We start from the raw sequence: 23,577 nt of genomic DNA, 5'->3' as shown, positions 1-23,577 counted from the left end.
TGTATTTGCCTCTTGTGGTTGATTTAATAAAATTTAATAAAATACCACTTTCACGTTTTCAGTAGGGGTGTTCTGTAGGTTTCAGTAACATATAATTCATAAGCGTAGTCCTGTAGGTTAAAGCTGGATATTGATTGGGGCTTTATGTTAAAATAGAATTTGGGGGAAAAATGAATCATAAGGATACATTTATCACCATTTATTTATCTTCCCTTCTAGGAAAAAATAGTTGTTGATTTGGGAATATTTTGAGAGAAGGAGCCTCTCCTAACAGATATATATATATATGACTTTAGAGGGACATTTGAGAATGCCATCTCTATCACCGTCACCCCACCAGACAACCACACATGGCCCACACATACCAGTCACTGGGCTCTGCTTTGCACACCACACACAGGGCTGTGTTCGGCCAGTGGGATAGTCTGTGGAAAGAGTGAAAGTTTCAGTGTTGCACTATGAATCTAACTACACAGCTGCCCCCCACCCCACCCCCGTCCCCAGCAGCTCCACCTTGTGGATCCCTGTCTAGTGAAGACCTGGAGCAGCTTTCACCTTCAGTGTTGGCATTGGCTAGGTAGGTGCAGGTGGTAAATACAGCCTTTCACTCAACTTACACTTGAACCATGGCTGTTTTTTTTTTTAAATAGGTTTTATTCATGCCCCCCATAGACTAATTTTTTTCTTAACCCATTTTGTGAAAGCAATGACACATGAGAAAGTTCAAGAAGAATGTTAAGAGGGCCATCAACAACTCTGCGACAGTAGCACAAATTAACTCAGGGATGAGGTCGACTCCACTGTGATTCAGAGAGAACCACCTGCCACTTGTGGCCCAGGGGCTAAAAGAGGGCTTTAAATCAGGAGGCCTGATCCCTCAAACCTCCACTGTCTTGTGCTGTGACCTTGGGTAAACTGTACAACTCCTGTCTCCCACGTGAGAAATGAGAATATCACAATTCAACACCCAGTTATTCCAAGTAGATTGTTTGTGAATCAGCAAAATATCTGCAAAGCATTTCAGTCATCCAGAAGAAAGGGTGATATTTGAAGTTTCTGCATTACTAGTGTTCTGTTCAATGTGTACCTATCATGACGGAAGACTCCTTAGATGTGCTTTGCCAAAACCGAAACAAGTTGTACCTCCTGACCCATTAATTTTATAACTATCCTGACTTATGCTCTTGGCCTCTTGGTGTGGTTTTAAACTTAGTGCCTATTTGGGAGGAAGTCCTGGATTCTGTTTGTGATATTGTTTCTTGTCCTTCCTGGAGAAAAGAATCAAACACTTGTAAATATTATTGGTATCAGCATACAGGCATTTTCTCCTGCTTTTCAGAATATTGTTAATTTTGACTTTCAAAATTAAATGGATTTTTTCCTCAACAAGAGGGAATTTCTGCCATCTAACGAATGCACAGAATAAAAGAAATACAGACTAATTTAAAATGCTATTCTATAATTTGTGCAAGTAGAGTTTTTAAGTACCCCTATTCCTTGTACCCATGCTTTGCTAATGTGTTTTTCTAAGTAGAGCAAAATTCAGTGAGTCCTTTCATTTTTCCCAGAATAATTTAATCAGGTATCAGGATAACACAGTGGTTTCTCCTTAGTAGTGACTCTGAAGAAGGCATGAGCTCTTTTAAACTGCTTTCCACTGTCCTCTACGCAGTCTAGATCAAGTCTCTTGATAGATGGGTGTATGTTGTGTCTCCACCGAGGAGACCTAAGTTACAGGCCAATCTCTGAGGTCTGCCTGAAAGTGAGGGAACCACAAATGTCCCCAGTCAACTGTTTTCCCAGAGTAGCCAGAAATGTGTCCATCAGTGAGAACCCGATAGGTGATCTCAGGATGTACAGCTGTGCCCCGAGCAGTAGGTGTCACTATAGTCAGTGGCTTCTGCTACTCAGTACTTAAGGGGTTAATCGGGTCTGGTGTAGCAAGGAGAAAGGGGCCCATCTGTGTCCTGCAGGGTGCTGGTCTTTGTCTCCAGGGCACAGATGACCCCAGTGGAAGACCCAAGTGGGCTCCATTTTTCCCTAGGACCGGCAGAGGGATCCTTTGCCATCTGTATTTTAGAGGCTAAGGCTGGCTCTTGGGTGTTATGGAGTCTGGTGGGTTGGAGTGGAGACACTGGTGAGATGATCCTTCTAACCTTTGGAAGGGAGACCTAGAACCAGGGGAAGGGGAGGATTCTATGAAGAGAAGCAGGAGAATCTGGATTAGCCTGAGGTGTTTCCTGGTTACTGCTGCTGAGCAGTTACATTTGGGCAGTGAGAGGGGGCAGAACTTCCATCAGCCTCCCTCTCAGAAATTTCCCTTGCACCACAAAGGAGGCAAAGCAAAGCAAAGCAAAAAAAAAAAAAAAAAAAAAAAAAGAAGAAGAAAGAAAGAAAGAAAAAAAGAAAATCTCTTTCTAGCAGAGCTGTACTTCTCTTTTGCCACTTCCACAAAGCTAATTTTCAACCACTAAAATGGAATTTAGGATTTAGAAATAGCTACTGTGTTGACTAATTAAAAAAAAAATCCCCTGATTACATAGCCAATTGCCTTTTCAAGTACACCCAATTTTACTTTTTCCTTTCTAGTAACAACACCCTGGTGTAAAACAAAATCAAACCGAGGAAACTCACTGCAGAGTTTCAGATTCATCTCATCTCTCATTTCTTGCCCAGATAACCATCTCTCTCCCCACCCACCACCCATGCAGCAGTAGATTGTCCTTTAAAGAAAAACACGCGGAGACAATCTAGGGTGTATGCACAGACTCATTAAAATCACTCCTGTCCAGTCTCTGCTCCTCCCCGCAGCCTGCCTGTTGGCTGCTGGGCGCAGCCTGATTAAGCCCTGCTCTTGGTGGTACAATATGTTAAGCTCAGACTGCTCTTTCTCTCTCTCTCTCTCCCCTTCTGTCTCCCCCGGAGCGAGTGTGGCTCGTTTTAAACCCTCGCACACTCGCTGATCCAGGTGGCGTCGCTCGCTGCAGTCTCCTGCTCGCTGTTGCTAAGTGAGAGGCACCAAATCGCACGGAAAGCTGAACCAATAGCATCCTGACCCCCATAGGCTGGTAAAAGCTGAAGAAAGAGAACCCCACAGTGCGGTCTGTGACCGGCGGGTCCTCCTCCCCCTCCCACCTTTTCTTTTGCAACAGGAAGGGGAGGTGGCAAGGGAGATGGTAGGAGGAAGAGGGAAGAAAGAATGGGGGAGGTGAATCCTAATACGCTTGGCTGTACTTGAGATAAATGCCATTTTTTTTTTTCTTTGTGAAGGAAAAGGAACGGTCGCTTCCCCCGTGCAATCGCACACCAGCAGATGCGCTTCTCTCTGCCCCCAAACTGCCTGCGTTGTCAGGGCTCATCTGAATAAGATGTCTGTTGACCTGCACATCCGCGTGGCTTTTCTCTCTCCCCGCGCAGCCTGCAGTCTTTTAATCCCGCAGTTCTGCGGATCTGGGCACCCTGTTCCTTCCTCCTGTTCTCTCTCCTTTCCTTTCTGTCTTGTGACAGTCTCCTCCCATTCCTGAGTGCATTTCCTTTGAATGCAAAAATGAGCAAAGGGTATTTTATGTGTCATCTCCTGGCGTCCTTAGATCATTTTAGGGAGTGGGACAAGGGCGGAGGCATATTTATAAAGGTAATTAAAAAAAAAAAAAAAAACAACCCATTAAGGATTCATAGTCTTTTGGCAAGGTCTGTGCTAGTACAAAGTGAAATGAGAGGCTGTTCTTAACTGGCTCACTGCCAGTGTAGACAGCCAGTGGTATAGTTGAGATTATACACAGGAAATGACCTTTCTCCTATAATTACCAGGATATTTTAGGCAACATCAGACCCGAGTTACCTGGGTAATTATGGCTTTGTAGATCTGACCTTAGAACAAAACAGATCCCGTGGAAAATGTTTGCTCTCTTTGGTGATGACAGTGTGAAGGTGCCCCTTGCCCTCGCAGACCCATGAAGCCTAAGTTCAAGGAGACTTTCCTCCATTCTGTGTCAAGCAGGTTCCCAGCAAGTTGATCCTGACCTTTTGGAGATGGCGCTATTGTTTGGTTGCTTTGAAAAACTAATCTGCATTTATTTCTGAACCAAGGATGTTGAGGTGCTCTGTAACCTCCTGGTTTTGCTCTGTTTGGGTGGGATGTCAGGCTTAGATGGCCCACTTGCCCCAGGAAGTGTTCTCTTTGTATTTGAAATCCATTTCCTTTACTCAGGGTCACACAGAGAAGTGACTATTATTTTCATCCTCCACCTGCTTCTCACAGCCTTTATACTCATTTGGGGCTTTTTGTTTGTTTATGTGAACAAAACGAAACTGCTTTCATAAAGAAAGTATCTGCTTAAGCAAAAAGGGAAGCCCCACTGAAAAACCTTACCCAGTGCTGAATGTCTGGGACATTTTCCTTTTTTGTCTCAAAAGTTTCTTTTTCTCATTATCACGAGAAGATAGTCAGGGCTGCCAGCTCTTGTTTATAATATTTAAAGAGAAAATTCATAGATAACCTTCAAACCTCATTTTACTTTCAGTCTCCTCTAAGTTAAACCAAAGGGATTTACAGGTCACCCAACCCCTTCGTCTACTGTGCCTATTCTGGGGGGAAGATGTTAATGACAAACTAATGCTGCAAAAATGGGCCCAGAAGTTAAGAAACAAAGACGGACAGACAGACAGACCAACAAGTCCTGTAAGTCGACTCATCCTGTGGTTGACCAGGGCTGGCTACTCTGAGGTGGTGTTCCTTGGGCTCCTCTGTCTGTGCTCAGCATGTTCTCAGGGCTAGGCACCCCCTGTGCGGGGAGAGCTAGGCCCTGGCTGGTGCCTCCCTCTCTGGGCTGCATCCCTCACGGTTTGACCAACTTCATTATTCAGATACAGGCGCTGTGCTCCAGCCAAGGAAACCTGCCAGGACCAGCTCCCCTGCATCTCTCTTCCTGGTTTATAATTCTCCTCCTCCAAACCCCAGCTTCACACCACTCCCAACTCATTTGGCCACACACAGACCCCTCTAAGTCCCCCAGCACTTTGCCCTCGAGTGCACACTGGTCTGACATCCTTCGTGAGCCTCCTTATAAGGCCTCTGTCAGATTGCCGTGGGGACCTGCTGTGTCCTCTGCTCTGTGCCTTTGCTTACCCGTGCCCTCTGTCCAGATCGCTCCTTTCCCTCAAGCCTCTCCCGTGGATAACTTGGTCTCAGAAGTGCTCTTAAATACAATTTCCCCAGTGAACGCTCTCTCAGGGTCTCCCCCTCAGACTTTATCTTCCAGTCCTTTGAAGCACCATGGCTACCTTTTCCTTTCCCCTTTTGGAACTTTTTACTTTCTACTTTCAGTTGAACTTGCTGCATCCTGGGTAGTACTGGTGCAGCCCAAGGAGGTCTCTAGTCCTTCTCTTGTGTCCACTTTGGCATTCCTGCAAAGCCACATCAAATAAATATATAATTGCATACAGACTGCATTTGCTTTGTGAACATCACTTCGCCGGGTGCCCTTCACGGCCCAGTTGATAACCTTAAATTCCTTTTATATAGAAAATCAGAAACCGTATCCTTTCACTTTAAGTTATTCAGAGCCAGACTGGGTCTTTCTTATCTACCTATTTCCTATATTTGTCCACTTTATGTTGCTATAACAAAATGCTTGAGGTTTGGTAATTTGTTTTTAAAAAGAGGTTTATTTGGTTCATAGTTCTGAAGGTCCATCTTCTGCTCCATCTGGTAAGGACCTCATGTTGGTGGTGTTACAGTAGTAGAAGTAGAAGAGGTCCCAGGCCACACAGGAAGCCAGGGAACTTTGGGGGTCAGGCTTGCTCATTTATAACCTGATCCTACTAGAAAAAGTTGGAGTCTCATGAGAACGGTATCAGTCCTTTCTAAGGGCAGTGACCTCAGTGGTCTAACCATCTCCCACTAGGTCCCACCTATTAAAGGTTTCACCACCTGTAATGCAGTCACATTGGGGACCCAGCTTCCAGCAGATGACCCATAAGGGGCAGACCACAATCAAACCACAGCATTCATGAAGTCCTTAACTGCTTTGTACCCAGGGAGCACTGTTGCATTGTCACATACTGAAGCCCAGGAAACCTGAAAAGACATGTCTGTCATTTGCCAGGTTCATAAACAATGTGTGAGGAGAAGAGATGAATTTTCTGTGAACATTTTAAATTAGATCATGAGATCACAAAGAAATTCAGCTAAATATTACTGTGCTTACCATTCAGAAGAGTCTAGATGATGATACAGTAACAAGCAACTCCAGAATCTTAGTGATTTAAATTAAGAAACCAAAGTTTGCTTCTTGCTCATCTATATTGTGGATTGGTGGAGAAAGGGGGACTCTATTTATCCCGTTGCTCAGGGACTCTTTCCAATAAAACCAGCATTGTGTCCCACTCCTGGTTGTGCCAAGGAAAGAGAGCTCCAGAGGGTTTGTTTTGAGTGGATCATGGTGGCTCTAACCTCAACAGCGGGTTGATCCATCATAGGCTAATAGTTTGAATGAACTACTGGGAGGAGGTAGGAACTGCAGGCAGGTGGGGGCATGGTTGGATAAAGTAGGTCAACCCCTGGGGACTATATCTGCCTCTCACCCCTCCCTCCCTTTCCCACCTTTTCTACCTGAACCTTCCTGTCTTGGCCACATTCTGGTCTGGAAGCGTGTCCACCAAGCCTCTCTGCTCTCCTTGTTCAGTTCTGTTTGTGNCTCCCCTCCCCTTCTCTCTCTTTCCCCTCTTCCTGGATACCATGAGCTGAGTAGCTTTCCTCCACCCTCTCCTCCTGCCATGATGTTTGGCCTCACCTCAGTCCTAAGCAATGGAACTAGGTGACTATGGACTGAAATGTCTGAAATCATGAGTCCAAATTCATCTTTTCTTCCTCCAAGTTTTTCTTGTCAGATGTTTTGGTCACAGAGGTGAAAAGCCAATAAACACAATTCAGTTCTCCAACCCAGAAGTGGTGTCTGTCACTCTTATTTGCTCACAACTTATTTGTCAGAACTAGTCACATGATCCCATGTAACCACACAATATTCCAGAAAGTTGAGAGATGTTGAGAGTATATTGATTGCTGCATTCTTTTGAATTATGCTCCAGGTACCTACCTAAGGACTACTCTGAGGTTTTGACTGTTGCCATAGTCAGGATCCCAGAAAATCAGGACAGGTTTTATGATTTTACACTAAGAAATTAGAGTATACAAATGTTCCATAATAGTTGCATTCGTTTTCTTAATGAAACATTAGAAGCAGCCTAAGTATCCAATAGTAGGGGATTCTGTAAGTTATAGTATATATAGAAAATGGAATACATATAGCCATTAAAATTATATTTTAGAATACTCATGAGATTGAAAAAATGTTGAGAGTATATATTGATTGCTGCATTCTAAAAAAGCAGGCCCTGGGAAAGGATATGCAGCAAATCCTCTTTAAAAAAAATGCATTGAAATTGAGTGTAGAATGGTAGTGACTGGTGGTTACTAGAGGCTGGAGGCAGGAGAGGTGGTGAGGCTGGGGAGAGGTTGGCCAGTGGATACTAAGTTGCACGTAAATAGGAACAAGAGGTCCTAGCCTGCTGCTGCACAGTGAGGTGACCTCAGATAACAGTTGTGTCCTGCATATCTACAAAAACTACAAGAAGAGATTTTTTGTTGTTTTCCCCATGAAGAAGTGATATATGTTAGAAGAGAAAGAAATGTTTGGCCTAATTATTCAGTTTATATAGACATCAAAACATTACATGGGACCCCATGAATATGTGCAAGTGCTGTGTTTTATGTGTCAGTTAAAAATAAATTTAATTAGAAATATTTTTTTAAAATGCAATAAAGCTGGAAATAAGAAGATTAACAGAGGACTTTTACTTTCTCATGGTAATATGATGGGTGGATTTTGTGCTTTTTGCCTTGCTGGGTTCTTTTTGGAGGGGGCCCAGGGGCAGTAGGTAAGCAGGAATGGCTTTCGTTGTCCATAAGAGGATATGTAAATATCTCTGGACTCCAAAATGTGTTCATTTCAAGTAGCATGTATGATATGACTTCTTTTAGGTGAATAATTTGGTATAGGAGGTCCACAAATGTGTCCCCTATGTCTATGGTGGGACAAGCCTGGTGCCAAGAGGCGAATTCCTTAGCGGTGCTCCTGTGGATGAGGAGACAGCTCACATGTGTCCGGGAATGGGCGTTCCACCATTTCTTGCCCTTTCTTCTGCCGAGGCGCTGTATAGATCTTCCATGGCATTTTGACTTGACATTTCACAGCTGCTGCAAATCCACTAAGCAGGGACTTGACACTGGCACTTTGAGGCCGCTGGTAGCACGTTGGTTTGTAAAGAGATGCTAAATTTGCTGAGATAGGGAAAAGCTGGCATGTATTTATTTTGGGATGAGACGGACTCTTGTGAAATAGGGGCCCATCCTGAAGAACTTGTAGCACTCATTCATCTTGTGTTGTGCACGGAGCTAGAATGCCACAGCTGTCATGCGCTCTCAATGAACGATTGTCATATTGTCAATCCACAATAATACAGAACAATTTTCATTCTCCATGTTGAAGCGTTGCCATTGTAATATAATTCAGTTCATATTAACAATGCTTTGATGACAATTGCTTACCGCTCCGCCCTTCCAGCCCTCCCTCTCTGCTTTTCTTAACCAGAGGGAAATGTATTTTGACAATACATCCAGCGTTACCAGTTTTCTGCTTTTAAAACATTTTGGGCACCTAGCCCTCATCGAAAATGAAGGGAACACACCAGTCTATTTCCCCTTTCTGATTGGACTCCCTTGGGATTCCATAGAGCTTTACCTAGAAGAACTTAAACATATTTTTAGCAATTTCGTATCTATTCTCCATGAGAAAGAAACAGGTGTTATTATTGTCTTCTTACAAGAAGCACAATTAGAACTCAACTCTCTTTGCTTTAGGTGCTACGTCTGTTTCTTAAAGAGTCTGATTTTTTTCCCCTACCATTAACAGTGCTGTTCATTGTGTTTACGTGGATGAATTAATGGCCCTAATGAATTTATATTCGCTGATTTTCCCTGGAGGGGAAATTCATTCTGTGTATAAGTCTTCACTGATGTTCAAGGTACTTTCCTGTGGCAGTAGACTAGTTTAAACCGAATGCGAGTGTTGTCTTTGTTAGCCTTTTCCCAGATTCTAAATTGAGGTGGGCACAGTTGATATGATTAAAATACGCTGTGCATTCTTGTATCAGCTGTTCCTGGTAGATGCTGTGATTTTAAAATACAATTTTTATGGTCGCTGTTGGATGTTGGACTTTTCTGTCTTTTAGTTTTTTCACCAGCTCAGATTCTTGCCTGAAAATATGTGGCAGAACACGGGGAGAGCGAGAGTTTGAGACAGGGAGAAAGTTGGATGTCAGAAACCACCAGAAATTTTTGTAAGGTCACAAATCCCCCAGATGACTGATTTGAAAGTGCTACGTACGGCATGGTCTTCCTGGGGCCTCTTCCTCAGCATTCCTATAAAGTAAAAAATCAGGGCCTTTGAAATAGCACACTCCTCACATATAGGAAAACAAAATAGAAACTAGGTAAGGAGAATTCAGCCTGGCGTATAAGACTTGAACAGAGCCTTAGGTAAATAAATTTAGATTTAAATGTCTCCTATTCTGCATCTATAAATGACAACTGGAGATGTTAAGAGAGAAGAGGGGTGAGAAGGAGACGGGAAGGGAGAGATACAGTCATAAAATATGCATGTCACGTTCGATTAGTCACGTCCTTAGTGCCAGGGTGCATCTTAGAACAGTCCTGAATTTGAATAGCTTGTCTCTTTGTCCTGATAGGTAGTATTTTTTTAAAATCAGAACTGAGCCTCTGTTTCTGGCTGGCACTACATAGTCGCTAAGCTGTTCAGGGCACTATGTGACCCAAGTCTAGAGGCCCCGGGGTCATGAAGTACAAGACTTACCCAACAGCTTGGAACAGGAAGTGAAGACCCTGCCACTAACTGAAACTTCACACTAGGGCACCAGGGGCCCATGTCTCTTCTCAGGCAGGAAGCACCAGGGGGGCCCACAGGAAGCTCCACAGTCCTTATGCGGATCCCCACAACACTGTCTTGTCACATGGTCCCTGTGTGACTGGGCCAGACCTATGGGATATCACCCTTGTTTTTGACTTTGCCCCTTTGAAAAGGGGGGCTGTGGATCAGAGTGGGGCGTGGTGGGGGAGGGGCATGGGAGGCAGGGTTTAGCTGAGCCGCCCTTTGTTCACATGGCTGTTCTGTGTGGTCCAGACAAGGTCTGCCAGCCGTCCTGGAAGCCACAAGTTAGAAGCATTTATTTTGCCTTTATTTTTGCATTTATTCACTCATTCGTCCATCCACTCACTCAGCTGATGACATGGTTAATAGTGCCGTGTCTGGAGTCATGTAGACAGTAGGATGTGAATCCCAGCTCTGCCATTTCCTGGATGTAATGTGAATACTAGTACTTCTGACTTTAGAGGAGTTTGGGCAGAATTAAATTAATTACAAATGATTCAAACGGTATCTTATGTTTAGTAAGACTTTAGTAAAGTCACCATATTTATCTCTCTCTCTCTTTTTCTTTCTTTCTTTTCGCGATGTTCTCTCTGTGTTGCTCAGGCTGGCCTCAAACTCCTGGGCTCAAGGGATCCTCCTGCCTCAGCCTCCTGCACACCGTCGTACCCAGCTTGTTTGTTTATTTCCCAAATAAGAAACGGGCTTCACATAGTCTAAGATCTCTTCTAGTTAAAAGTCTCTGGTAAAATAGGCTCTCTGGATCATGGAACTGCACACGTTCCTGGTTTTTCTATATATTTATCATCATCTGGATAGTTAAAAAAATGAATATTCTCCCTGTCATTAACAGTGTGAGAGGTGAGATCACTCCTCTGGTTTTGGGAGGCAGGAGGGCTGGGTTTAAATCTAGTTCTTCAATTTTGAATAGCTGATCCTCTGCCTCGCCCTCCCTTCCCTTCTGTCCAGTTGATTTCCTTCCATCCTAACCACTGGCCTCCTGACTTCAGAGCCCAAGCTAGCAAAGGCGTGTTTATCCAGTGGAGTGTATGAAACAATTCCCATTCATGTCACTTCAAGACCCAGAGGTACTATAATGTACCTCTGGAAAATTGGAATATCTCACTACGCATATGTATAGGGTCGGACATGAACCCTTGTCTACATAAAAGAAAGCAAAGTTTTATTTTAAATGTCAAAAACATAGAAGTATAAAAAATATTCACAGCGTGTCTTACATTACAATGATTCCCGGGCGCCCTCCGTGAACGTGTCCTAGACTGCATGATCAGACACTTGCTGAACAGCAATTGTAGTTCTGTTCTCTCAGGGACTTGAGTTGAATTAACTGTATTAGCTCAGATTGTCATAGCGTCTCAAGAATAGAAGGAGGGTAATATTTTATGTTTATGTAGTGGTGGAAGAAGGCTATTATTATGCATAATATATATATTTGAATCCTAGTTAAACTGTGAAGAGTTCATTCCTGACACTGATTCCCCTACTCTGGCAAGATACGGTCAGTGTGAAAGACATAAATATGGCAATTACTCTGTGTGCAATTTCACATTTCCATTGTTCACAAAATCATGATGGCCTTTTGTTAAGTACTTTACAATGTGGATTGTCGCTCTGCAGAGAGGGTGTGCTTTGAAGTTTCTGATTTCTGTGGAAGGTAATCTCAGATACAATATGGCAGACCAGCGTTAGAGGAGGAGGGCTGGTCAGGTTCGAGAGGATGTCCACCATATTACTCTTGCATGGGAGGGACTGAGTTATGGTACCTGCAGAAGCTCAGGTGGGAGGGACCCTCATCCTGCACCTGGACATGAAATCCGTCTGAGTCCTACACGGTGATTGGTGGTTGGGGAACCTCCCTCTCTGGGGTTCAGGCAAGTTTTCAGGTCTATCCCATGAGTTCAAAATATAGTTCTTAGTTTCCCTTTGTCTCCCACCCCATATCCATTTGCTGATTCAGACGATTAGGGATACCCTCAGTGAGACGATGAAGTAGAAATAGAAATGAAAATGGAAACGTGTTCCCTCCTCAAGGATCTTATAGGATGCCCTCCTTCACACGAGACCAGATCAGCTTGCTACCTAAAGGAAGCGCTAGAGTCACCCTCTCCCTCCCTTTCCCACCTTTTCTACCTGAACCTTCCTGTCTTGGCCACATTCTGGTCTGGAAGCGTGTCCACCAAGCCTCTCTGCTCTCCTTGTTCAGTTCTGTTTGTGTTCATTCCTTGTCTCCTGTTTGGCCATGCAGAGGAGTTGGTCTTTGAACTTGGTGTGTGTACTTCTTGGGGTGGGGCGGGAGGTGTACCGAGAGGTTGGCAATAGGGTGTATTCGCACTTAAAAGGTAAAAATGATGAGTGAGGTGGCATGTGTCTGTGGTCCTGGTGCTGGGGAGGCCCAGGTTCAGCCTGTAGTTCAGGGGCAGCCTGGGTGACACAGCAAGGCCCCATCTCAAGGAAAGAAAAAAGTAAGGAAGAAACATCTCCAGGTGTTTTATGGCTGTAAGGCAGCACCATGTCAGCTGGGCTCTTGTGTCTGTAACATGTGACGCTGGGACAATCCTCTGAAGAGTCCCTTTTATCAAATCCCTGCCTGGCCCTGCATTCAGGAAGTGCTGCAGCAGAATAGAAAAGGCAGAGGTGAAGTGAGATAAGCAATGACAGTTCTTGTCCCTCATGCTGTGCCTAAAAGGTGTCAGTAGGAGGAGCAGATGCCAGAGGTAAAGTCACCTTCAAGGTCAGAAGCGTGGTGACTATGAAGATGGTGACCAGATCACTCGTGTGTGCATGGGTAAAGGTTGCCAAGCACGGTCATGGAACGCGCCTCCTGGCTGGTGGGCTGCTCAGGAGTGAGTGTGCGCACAAGGCTCCCCCTGATTGTGCCCAGGTGACCCAGCAGGCAGATAGGGAATTACGGCACTCTCAGAGATCCTTCCACTAGTGTACCTTACCAGCTTGTCCTGTCCTTTCCATCCTTCCCTCGATTCTCATCCCAAGGAAGGTCATAGCATTTCATTTAATTTGCCTTAATTTACCTTACTGTCATTTCTGTATATGCAGAGGCGGCTCTGCATTGCCGTTGGGCTCTGGTATTTGTGCTGTCCGTAGACTAACTCTCAATCCTCATGACCACCCTGAGAGCCAGGTACTATTATTATCATCCCTATTTTATATAAGAGTAAACTGAAGTACTTGTGTTCAGTATTTTCCTAAAGTCTCACCTCTGGTTAGCAATGGAGCTGGCATTACAAACCCAGACAGTCTGTTGTTGGTGAGGGTTGTCTAAATATATATGGTCCTTCCTTGGGGCACACAGTCATTGTGACAGACCCTAGGAAGTCAGGGGAATAAACACAGAATCTTTGCCCTGCATTAAGATACACATTTAAAAGCATCACAAGTCGCGCAGGGGTCTCTCCATGGTGATGTGCTCTCCTTTCTGTTTATTTTCAACTGTCCTGACATTTTTACCTGAAGCCTTAAGAAATGCACTGTTGCCAGCCAGCTGGGTGACCTTGGACAAGTCTTTTCATTTCACCTCACCTGTAAAAGCACGAGGTGGGATCAAATGATGCTCTAGGTCCCTTCCAGCTCTGAAGGTGCTTGGTTGTGTCTTTTGGGAATATTTTGCGTGGGCTCTTGGTGGCTCTGGAAATACAGGCCTTCTGATTCTCTTCTTCACCCATGTAGAATTTCTGAAGTGTCCTGTGATCTTTATTAATCACACAGGGACTGTGATCTCCTCAGACTTATGGAATGGCTAAGGTGCCCTCTGCAGAAGATGTCGTGGCTAATGTTCTCATTACTGACTAATTGGCTAAAGAGACTTCTCTCACATTGCATTAAGGCTGATTGATAGTTTTCTATCACCTGATGGGTGGGATGGACAGCCAAACCAATTACCACTGCAAAGAGAGCTCTGAACAGCAGAGCCATGCAGCTGAAGACAAAAGGCCCTTATAGATTATGTCTAGTCGGGGTGCCTGCTGAGAGTTTGCTAAACGAAATCATTTTCTGCAAAGTACAGTTTGACATGCCTTGAAATACGTGTACCTTAGGGTCACCCTTACACTCACTGGGCCTTGTCCTATTAAAGGAGGGTACGTTTCTGGTTATGTTTCAAACAGGGATAGCCTGGATACCTAGTTCGCTTTGTGACTCACACGAGTTAGCTTTGGGCTGGGGGGAAAAACATGCACCCATTTGTTCAAAACTGGAGCGCAGCCTTCCCGTGACTCACATCACGTGGAGACATGCTCTATTTCGATGGAAGCTTGTCGACATAGGGCATTACTCAGATTCCTTTTCCTATTCGTTTTCTTTTCATGTTGCTCAGGCTGTTTAGAGGAAATAATATTCAGGTCACTTGTTTCGTCATTTAAATTGAGTCCATTTCTTGTAGCTAATGCATTAATTTATTGAAATCTCTGTTTAAAGTGCCAACTCCAGTTGTAGAGTGGAAAGATAAAGTTAAAGCGTAACTCAGGGAACTTCTTGATCACATCTTAGTCTTACTAGGGATTGAACCCAGGACCTCGCATGTTAGGCAAGTGCTGCTGAAATACACATATCTCCAGTGCCTGCCCCCGCTCCCCCCATCAAAGAGTCAGAAGTCATTTTTAATGTTTCCCTCTAAGCAACTCTGAGTTTTGAGATTTTCCTGGAAATGAAAACTCAGGGTTCTTAGTGCCTTGGTTTCCCAGGAATCTACTGACTTGTGTTCTACACTCAGCAGTAGACTGAGAGATAGCAGTGCCCCCAAGCAGGACCACACTGATGACCACTGGACTCCTTAGCCTCCTGTGTTCGAGAAAGCTTCAGTCATGTTGGAGAGCCAGACTGCCAAGCTCAGGGGAATGGCTGTAACCACAGATGCGCCACAGTTGCTCTTGAGCCGTTGTCATCTCACCTTCGAGGTGTTTTCTAAAATAGGCACCCAGAGTCTGATGCGAGAAATCAGCTCTAAGAGACCGACTGGTGAGAAAAGAAATGAAAGAAACCATGGTCATTCTTATAATCTGAAAATTCGTGACTGAAATAGGAGGAGGAGGGAAAGACGCATCCTTAGGAGTGGGAACATTTGGGCTAGAATGACTGAGCGTCACTCAGGGGGCGAACCTGGAAGCTATTCCTTGGTCCTGCCCATCCACCTGCAGCAGGAGAGTCCTGCGGGGGTGAACTGGCTGGTGCACCATCAAAAGGATAGAGGGGTGGTGTTGATCTAGCTCAGCATCTGACTTGAAAGGGTCATTGTGTGCACAGCAGTGACATGGCTGATTTCAAGAGGGGCAGGTTTTAAACCATGGTAGCTCTTCCATCCTCCCTGACAATGAAGATGGAGTTCAGAAGTACCATTTTCCTGCATGTGGATGACTGAGATCCCCCCCACACACACACCTGCCACATTCCCTGAGGCAGAGGGCTCCCGGAGAGCAGTAAGGCAGGCTGTGACCTGGGCAACTGCTGGATTATCCCTCGCCTCAGAGCAGCACGTGCCAGGGTGTGCCTCAAATGTGTTGGGAAAACGCACACAGTCATCATTTAATGGAAATCTTGATGGACAGGGCTATGGATGCCCAGTTAATCACAGAAGTACTGTTGGCAACAGAAAGACTGTGGTATAGAAAACGATTTTGGAAAAGGAGTATGCCTCTTCCTTACTTTTCCTGGGTCATCCATTCCCTTTTGTAGGTGCTCTTGTTTCTGGTTGGAATTCATCTTAATCTGTGTTCATCTGCACTGTTTATTCTTCCAGGAGCTCCTCAGTAAGAAATATAACAGGATAAAATTCCAACAAAAAATGGACCTTGGGTTCTGAACAAAGATTTACCCCTCAGTTTCAGATGGAGCAATTTGGTGTTAAATTTTAGCATTCTGTTAGCATTTTAATGGGAATACTTTCCATATATTCCCCAGAAGTAAAGGCAGGATTTGGCTTTTATAAAAGCTATATTTTATTAAGTGATGATTCCAGTAATTATTCTATTGGATAAAACAAAAAAGGGAAACCTGGTCCCTGAGTTCACGTGTCAGATCTGAGAATGACTGTGTTGATTTTACATATTTAGAATGTGAACATTCTATCTTTGAGGGTTTAACCCTGGAACTTTCTAAGCTTGTTTTGTTGGACAGCTAAACACATTTTTGACCTGGGTGTGGTTACTGTTTTCCAGTGGGGTTTGTAGCTGCTACTGTGCCTGCTTCTACCCATGCATAAGCCCCATCCATCAGTGTGTTATTTTATTTGGTTAGATATCATTAAATGGAATTTGCTAGAAGTAGGCAATTAGGAGTCAAAAATACAATCAGTTAACTGCAGTGCCTTCCTTCTCTATTGCCTCCTCTTCAAATCCAAAGCAAGACAAAAATGTGTTCAGTTACTGAGTAGCTGTGTTTATAGATCTGTGAACATTAAACAACAAACCCCGATAAACTATTAAGGACTTACATTTGGTAATCGACTCCATTTCTTTCAACGTCAAAGAACAACTGAACTATCTCATATCAGGTGTTCATGTAGAAAGAACTGACTTTCACATTGGTTGAGTCTAGGGATCCGTATGTACTTAGCCCATCTCTTGCATGAGGACAAGAACATGGAAGCCCTCGATCCCAAGCTTGCCTATATCCTGACAGTTGGCTGGCTTACCGCACAGAATTCTATGGATTCTGTAGGAGCCTTTTATAAACACTTGGGTACTACAAAAAGGCTGTCATTGCTGTAGTAGTAGCAGTAGTTATTACTGGTCCATCCTATGAGAAGAGCAATTTAGTCATCAAAAAAACAAAACAAAAAAAAGCACCAGTTCATTTATGTTTGGGCTGTTATATTTTCAAAGGCAGGTAAATTGTTTAATATATCTTACAAAGATTTTAAAATGACAATTGAAATTTTTTTTTTACTTTATCAGTAGTATCTTTTAAATTTTTATTGGTGCATCCTAATTTTGAAAGGTCTGCTGTCATTGCTTAATACCAGCCGACATCATTTCATGTTATATCCAGCACCTTGCCAATATTGGAACTTTTGCCTTGTTCTTAGGTATTAAATGGCTTAGTCCTTTGGACATCCCAGCAGGGTGGGTCCTGTTGTCCCCCTTGTTTGACATACTGGAAACTCAGACCTAGAGAGGTTGACTCATCCCAGACCAAGAGCTAGTCAGCATCAGAGTTGGTTTGAAACGAGGTACACACTGGTTCCAGAACTCAGCGCTCTGAATCTCTGCTGTACCAGCTCATGTGGCACCTGGCACAGAATGGACACCCAGTGGGTATTTGGAGGCTGATGATCGAATGTGATTGGACAGTGAAAGTGTCCTTGAGACAGGGCCTCCGTGGCCTTTCCTTCTGACTCCGGATTTCAGTATTTTACCTCTCAGACCCAGTTCTTTCCCACACTCCACCTCTTCACACACATCTCATTTCCTTCGTCGTCCTCTGCGCTCTTTCCTCGTCAGTGTCATCTGCAGAGGCTTCACCCTTTTTTACATCCCTACCTTTTGTATTTGTATTTTAATTACAGACTCTCATTCCTAGTCATCTTCTCATGTGCTCACGTCATCCCTGCAGGACACAGTTATAAGCAGCTGGGAAAGCTCTGGCCATCAGTCTCCTGGTGGCTCTTGGCGCAGTGATGTTCTTGCGATGTGTTCAGGGGGGCTTTCTAGGTCTATGATCATGTGAAACCCACACGGGAAGAGGAGACTGAGCCGGAGTCTTATCTTTCCGTAGCTTTTTGGAAATCCAAGCATCAGCTAATGCTCTGAATACGTGTTCACAGTTAGAAGCTGGTGGCTTTTTTCCAGAAAACACAATTTCTCCCTTTCTATAACCTTTTGACCAGAGAAAAATATCAACCAGTGCATGAGACCCAAAAAGGGACCTTGGAGGATAAACAGCCAGTTCGTTTTCTCATTCTTCGTAAATAGTATTTCTTCCCCCGATGGCAAAAGTGACATAAGTTCATTGCGTGGAATTTATCAACATACAGAAAGGCAGGAGAATAAAAATTGACTGTATTTCTAGATCTCTAGTAAGTTTCCCTTAGAATAAATGTTTAGATGTGATGTTGACACTATGAGCAGGCTTCAAAGGTCAACTCTTTTATACCGTCAAAAGCCCTTCAATAGAATGGTACCAATTTACCTACTGGTACCAGCCACAGGGATATGAATCCAGTACTCTTATGTTTATATAATGTGTAACCGGAATTATTTTCAAATGACTTACAGTTTTGATAGTCAAAGAACTTTGAGCCTGCTTAGCTTTGGTGAGGAACTGAATGAACGAGATAATTTTAAAATTCTGGTTTACTATAACTAATTAGCAATTTCAGTGTCTTTGAAAACAGAATAATTTCAAGTCTGAATTTTTCATTCAGAGTAAAATCACTCTACATTCAACACTGGGAGTTCAACAAATTCTAAGACAGGTCAGCTACTGTAAAAATAAACCCAAGCAACCACTTTCAATTCTGCCTAAATTTTATCACTGTGATAAAAGGGAGTTAGCCTCTTGGAGCTTTCCTGGCCTTGTCTTTGAAAATGAGTGAATAGGACTAAATCATATCTCAAACCACTTCCAATTCTGTGATTCTAGAACCATCAATCTAAATCTGTATAGAAACATTTAGAACTACGGGAATAGTGTTGGGGGTGGGGAATGAACCCTTCCTAGCAAAAGACTGAGGTAAATATGAGGCTGGGCTACATAGCAATAGGACTCCAAGGTTCACATTTCCTTTGGAAAATCTTTAATTTATTTTGAGCTCACCATGTAAGTCACTTGACCCGTCAGCCAGGGCAAACAGAGTCCGCAAAGTTAGTTCAAGTGGCTGATAGAACTATTCCAAGTAAGTTGGTAGTAAGGGGTCCAGCAATACTGGAAATAGAACCACAGGCAAATTCCAGAATATTCAGAAGACAGAGCAAGCTCACTCAATTGAGAGATAAGGGCAATCTCCATGAAAGAACTTTCTCCGCTACACTTTGGTAGGCAGAGATAGTCAGAGGAAGTTACTAACTAAGGTAATCGGGTCCTTTCCAAAATTTCTGATGACTAACCCTCTGAAAATGTAAAATCGATGGATGAAAGTTTCCATGCCACCACAGAGTTATTATAAAATTTAACTTATATCCCACTTGAAAAATGTCACTCATTGAAAATCTTTGTATAACCCATATTGCAAAGCCTTTGCTGATGGATTACGTATTTGAATCAAAATTTAATATAGTGAAATTTCAGGGAAAGAATCATGTCAGGCTCACAGGGCTTGTTCTCTCTCCTCTAAGAATTTTATGTAGTCTCCTCACACACAGTCACAAACTTCCTCGGAGTTTGAAGCAGCGGAAACTTTTTATTCTCTATGCTGTCTATAAGGAAAAATTACTTAGTTCATTTTTAAATATTTATTCTTTCTATAATAATATTATACACACAAAATCTCAGCTTTGATCCTCGGAGGAGAGTCGAAGGTCCAGTGTTCTGATGATTTCACAGGGACACACACTGGCTGTATTTGAAGAATAAATATTTAAATCATAGAATGGGTAAGCATTGGAAGAATAATGGAGAAATTTTCTTTGTTGTTAATCTATTTGTGCTTGAATTTGTTTTAAATGCCCCTGACGATTTTTTTCCCCCTCATAGTTCTTACATGGGGCCATTTTGAAGGAAAGGGGTTTGAACCTGAGTGGTTTGGGCAGAGGCACAGCACGGGGACAGTCTGCAGCTATTTTCTGGTTGGTTTTCGTCTCTGCTGTCGCTGCCTGTAGAGCACGGGATTTTCAGTAGGTAGTATATGCTGATGCTGCGTAACCATTCTGTGTAATTTCTGAGTTTCTCATTATCAAAGGTGGAAGCCTTGATTTCCCCCTAACACCAAAGTGCCTAGAGAGGTAAAGATGACAATGATTTGTGCCATGCCTGAGGTTTAAAGGTCTCCTCTGATAGATATGAGGCAGAGGTGACCCTGCGACTCCTGCTCAAGCACTTAGCTGGCACCAGATGGGAGCATGCATTTGGATTTCAGCAGCTGGGAGGCTCAGGTGGAGGGCCAAGAACGGGGGCAGGTAAAATGCCCAGGAGTTGAAAGCAGAGGCTGAGGTGAGGTAAGGGCATCTGTAGTTTTCAGGAAACACAGAAACAAAAATGGTGGAGAAAGAAGAAGGAATTAGAAAAACACCTGGGGAGACGAGGAAGCAATGGGAGGAGATGGAGGAGAGGATGATGGGCCTTAGCACAGCTGTTCTAAGCCGGCTCCTATTTCCCCATGTCCACTTAGTAAAAGCTGACTCTGTCTTCCCGTAGCATTTTTCTCAAGCCAGAAGACAGGCTTCCCTTGGCAAGTGTTGGGAAATTGAGAGCAGACCCCTTCTCCAAAACTGGTGTTGGCTGTCTGGGCCATATGGGTCATATTTTCTCAATGAATGGCTGTAATTTTACAATAATTGAATACCCTCTCCCCAAGAAGATTCCTTGAAGTTACTGATGTGTGGTTGGCGTGGCATTCAGAGATGAAGAATGCAATTATCCTGGAATTAGATGGGGTGGGGTAGAAGGAGCCAAGATCAGCACCGGAGCTGAAAGAGAGGAAAAGGCCTGTCGGGGAAACCAGACCAGAGAAACCACGAGGGGCAAACAGAAAGAAGTGGTGGGGAGAAAGACCCGCACTTCACCTTAGGTATTTCTTCCCACTTACAGAACCATGAATGCACTCCCCGGAGCAGACTGGGAGAGTGCGAGATGTTCACTGTACTCAGACCAAGGAAAAAGTCAACTTATTTGTCTTCAATGTCTTACTTTATCAAACCAAGCAGAGACCTCTCCCAAAATATCCAAAATCATTTTAGTTAAAAATATGGGCTTGGGGCCAGATCATTTAGATTGCTTTATTTGGTATGAATTTTACAGAATATAATAAATTGACACCTTTACTTATAGTAGTTTTGAAAGAAAAATAGACACATTTGCTAAGCTGGTATAAAATGGTTTGGACATAATAATTATGTATCTTATTTCAGTTTTATTTATGAATTTATTTATTTACTTGGGCACTAGGGTCTGAACCTGGGGTGCTCTACCACTGAGCTATACCTTCAGACCTTATTTTATTTTATTTTATTTTGGTATCAGGGACTGAACCCAGGGCACTTAAACACTGAATCACATCCCCAGCCTCATTTTTTTTATATTTTATTTAGAGACAGGGTCTCGCTGAGTTGCTTAGGGTCTTCCTAAGTTGTTGAGGCTGGCTTTGAACTCATGATCCTCCTGCCTCAACCTACCAAGCCACTGGAACTACAGGCATGCACCGCCACACCTGGCTTTGTTTTTTTGAGACAGGTTCTTGCTAAGTTGCCCAGACTGACTTTGAACTTGGGATCCTTCTGGCTCTGTCTCCCAAGTTGCTGAAATTATAGGCATGTACCACCATGCCCAGCTCATTTCAGTCTTTTAAAAAGAAGATTCTAGAACAGCAGTTGCGGCTCAATGGTAGAGCGCTCGCCTATTATGGGTGAGGCAGTGGGTATGATGCTCAGCACTACTTAAAAATAGATAAATAAATAATTGTATTGTGTCCATCTACAACTAAAAAATATTTTAAAAAATAGAAGATTGTACCTGAAGTGATAGATATATACAAGTAGTTTTTTTTTTTTAACTTTCCCTTATTCTAAAAGTTTATTTCTATATTGCAATACAGGGTAAAAATTCACTGGTGATTATTCCAACATAACAATCAATGGTTACCAATTGAGTCACCACACAAATAAGAAAGGAATACACAGAGCAGGAGTGAATGTTTCTGAGTACAAAAATAAGCATGCATTGTCACTCAGGAAAGTGGGAACTCAGGGTCTCAGCTTGGGGTCTTTGAGGGATAACTGGTGAGTAGAGGAGGCTATCCTGGTGGCCAGTGGAGGTCATTGCAAGAAGAGGCCAAGGGTGTCGTTCTGGTGTGGGACAGTTACAAATTGGGGCCAACGCCCTCAGCAGGATTTGGTCCCACCGGAAAGGTGGCACTTGTCCCCCTGGTGTGGGAGCCATGCACCTGCAGTCTCTGCCTGTTGGGTCCCATGGTTGTGTGTCTCTTCTCACCTTGTAAAATTGGGGGCAGGTGCTTCACTCAGTGAATGATTTCACCAAGAAAGCCAGACATCGTTGGAAGAAAAACAGAGGCAATATCAAAGCGACAGTGACAACTGTGCAAGAGAGAGAGAGAGAGAGAAGGAGGGAGAAGGAGAGAGAGAGAAACTTGAGAGTAAATGAAATCTGTCTGTAGGACTCTCACAAGAGAGCATGAATCATCGGAGAGGTTCCGGAGTTACCATCTAGAAGTATTTATGGTGATCAGTGGTGCAAAGGGTAATAATACAAACATAATAAAGAAGAGAAAGGAAGGCACGGCAGAGATAAAGGAGGCCTGGCATTAAATGAAGAGGGAGCTAAGCTTAATGATTATGCTCAAATGACTGAGCTATTGATGGCAAAATGGCTGAGCTGCTGAACTGCTTTTTAAAACTGGCCTTTAAGAAGATAAATAAGGATAATTAAACTGTAATGAAGACCTGTTTCATTAAAAAAAAAAAAGGAGAAGAAGAAAACAAATAAATAGGCCAGGTCTTGGATGATGTGTTAGCGTGTGTTAATGAAAGTGGTAATGACTTGATGAAAATATGGAAGCCCTCCTGTGGAAAGCATGAAGAATAACGAGAGACAGACGGATGGACGGACAGACGGTGGAGTCAAGAGTGCATGTCCGATTCTAAATGGCTCCACATCTAGTGGGCAAGGATGTCACAGACAATCAGACAGAATCATGCTGTTATCTTGTTTTAGCCAGTTTTTCCAGAATCCTCCCCCCAGGAGCCCGTGGGTCAGAGCTGCACTAGGAAGCCACACTGAGTGCTCTGGGCCCTGTCTCCGAGCCCTTCCGGCCCTATCTCTCTTCTGGTGTTGCTAATGTGTAGTAAAAACACCAGTTTGGGAGAGACTTCACAGAACAAGAGCCCCTGAATAATTAATTTCTAGATAGAATTAGTCCTAAATCGGTTTCAAGCACAGTACCTGCCCATAGTAAATATTCTGTGAGCGTTTGTTGAATAAACAAATGAATTAAGAAAACTACATTGCTAACAATAATAGAACATTTGAGAAGGCAAATATGGGAACTTCTATGGGATATTGGAGTCATGAGCCACAAACAACACTGATTTATAAAGATTTTCATGTTAGACCAACTTAATTGATTTTTTTTTTGTTTTCAAAATCAGAAAAGAGTAGACAAAGAATACACGAAATATGTTATTATTTCTAAATACATTCAGACATTAATGGAAGAATCGGTAGCAGGTCTCTGGAAATCTAGTTCAGAAAATGAATTCAGACTGAGTCAGATGTGTCAAATTGATTGAAAACTGCCTGAAGGACTGAAAGTGTAATGATAAATGGCGATGTATTGGGTTTCAAGGAGGGCGGGGCTGCATGCTCAGCACAGTCTTATTTATGACTTTTTAAAATTATCTAAGATAGGATGTAAATAGCACATTCTTTAAAT

At 43.3% G+C, this 23,577-nt stretch overlaps 1 protein-coding gene and 1 long non-coding RNA gene across 3 annotated transcripts in view; one reads left to right on the top strand and one right to left on the bottom strand.

Moving 5' to 3' along the window:
• Positions 1 to 23,577, top strand: part of Maml3 (mastermind like transcriptional coactivator 3) — a 394,119-nt gene that overhangs the window by 91,335 nt on the left and 279,207 nt on the right. The gene's annotated exons all lie outside the window — the stretch shown is intronic.
• On the bottom strand, positions 6,715 to 10,430 carry LOC125619351. The gene is made up of 3 exons (XR_007350852.1): positions 9,933 to 10,430; positions 9,447 to 9,481; positions 6,715 to 9,316 (listed from the first exon to the last, which is right to left on the bottom strand). It is a non-coding gene; the product is annotated as an uncharacterized LOC125619351 (long non-coding RNA).

This window comes from Marmota marmota, unplaced genomic scaffold (assembly GCF_001458135.2).
Source record: "Marmota marmota marmota unplaced genomic scaffold, marMar, whole genome shotgun sequence".
NCBI classification, from domain to species: domain Eukaryota; kingdom Metazoa; phylum Chordata; class Mammalia; order Rodentia; family Sciuridae; genus Marmota; species Marmota marmota.
Note: the sequence above shows the minus strand (reverse complement) of the source record. Positions and strands in the feature narration are given on the sequence as shown.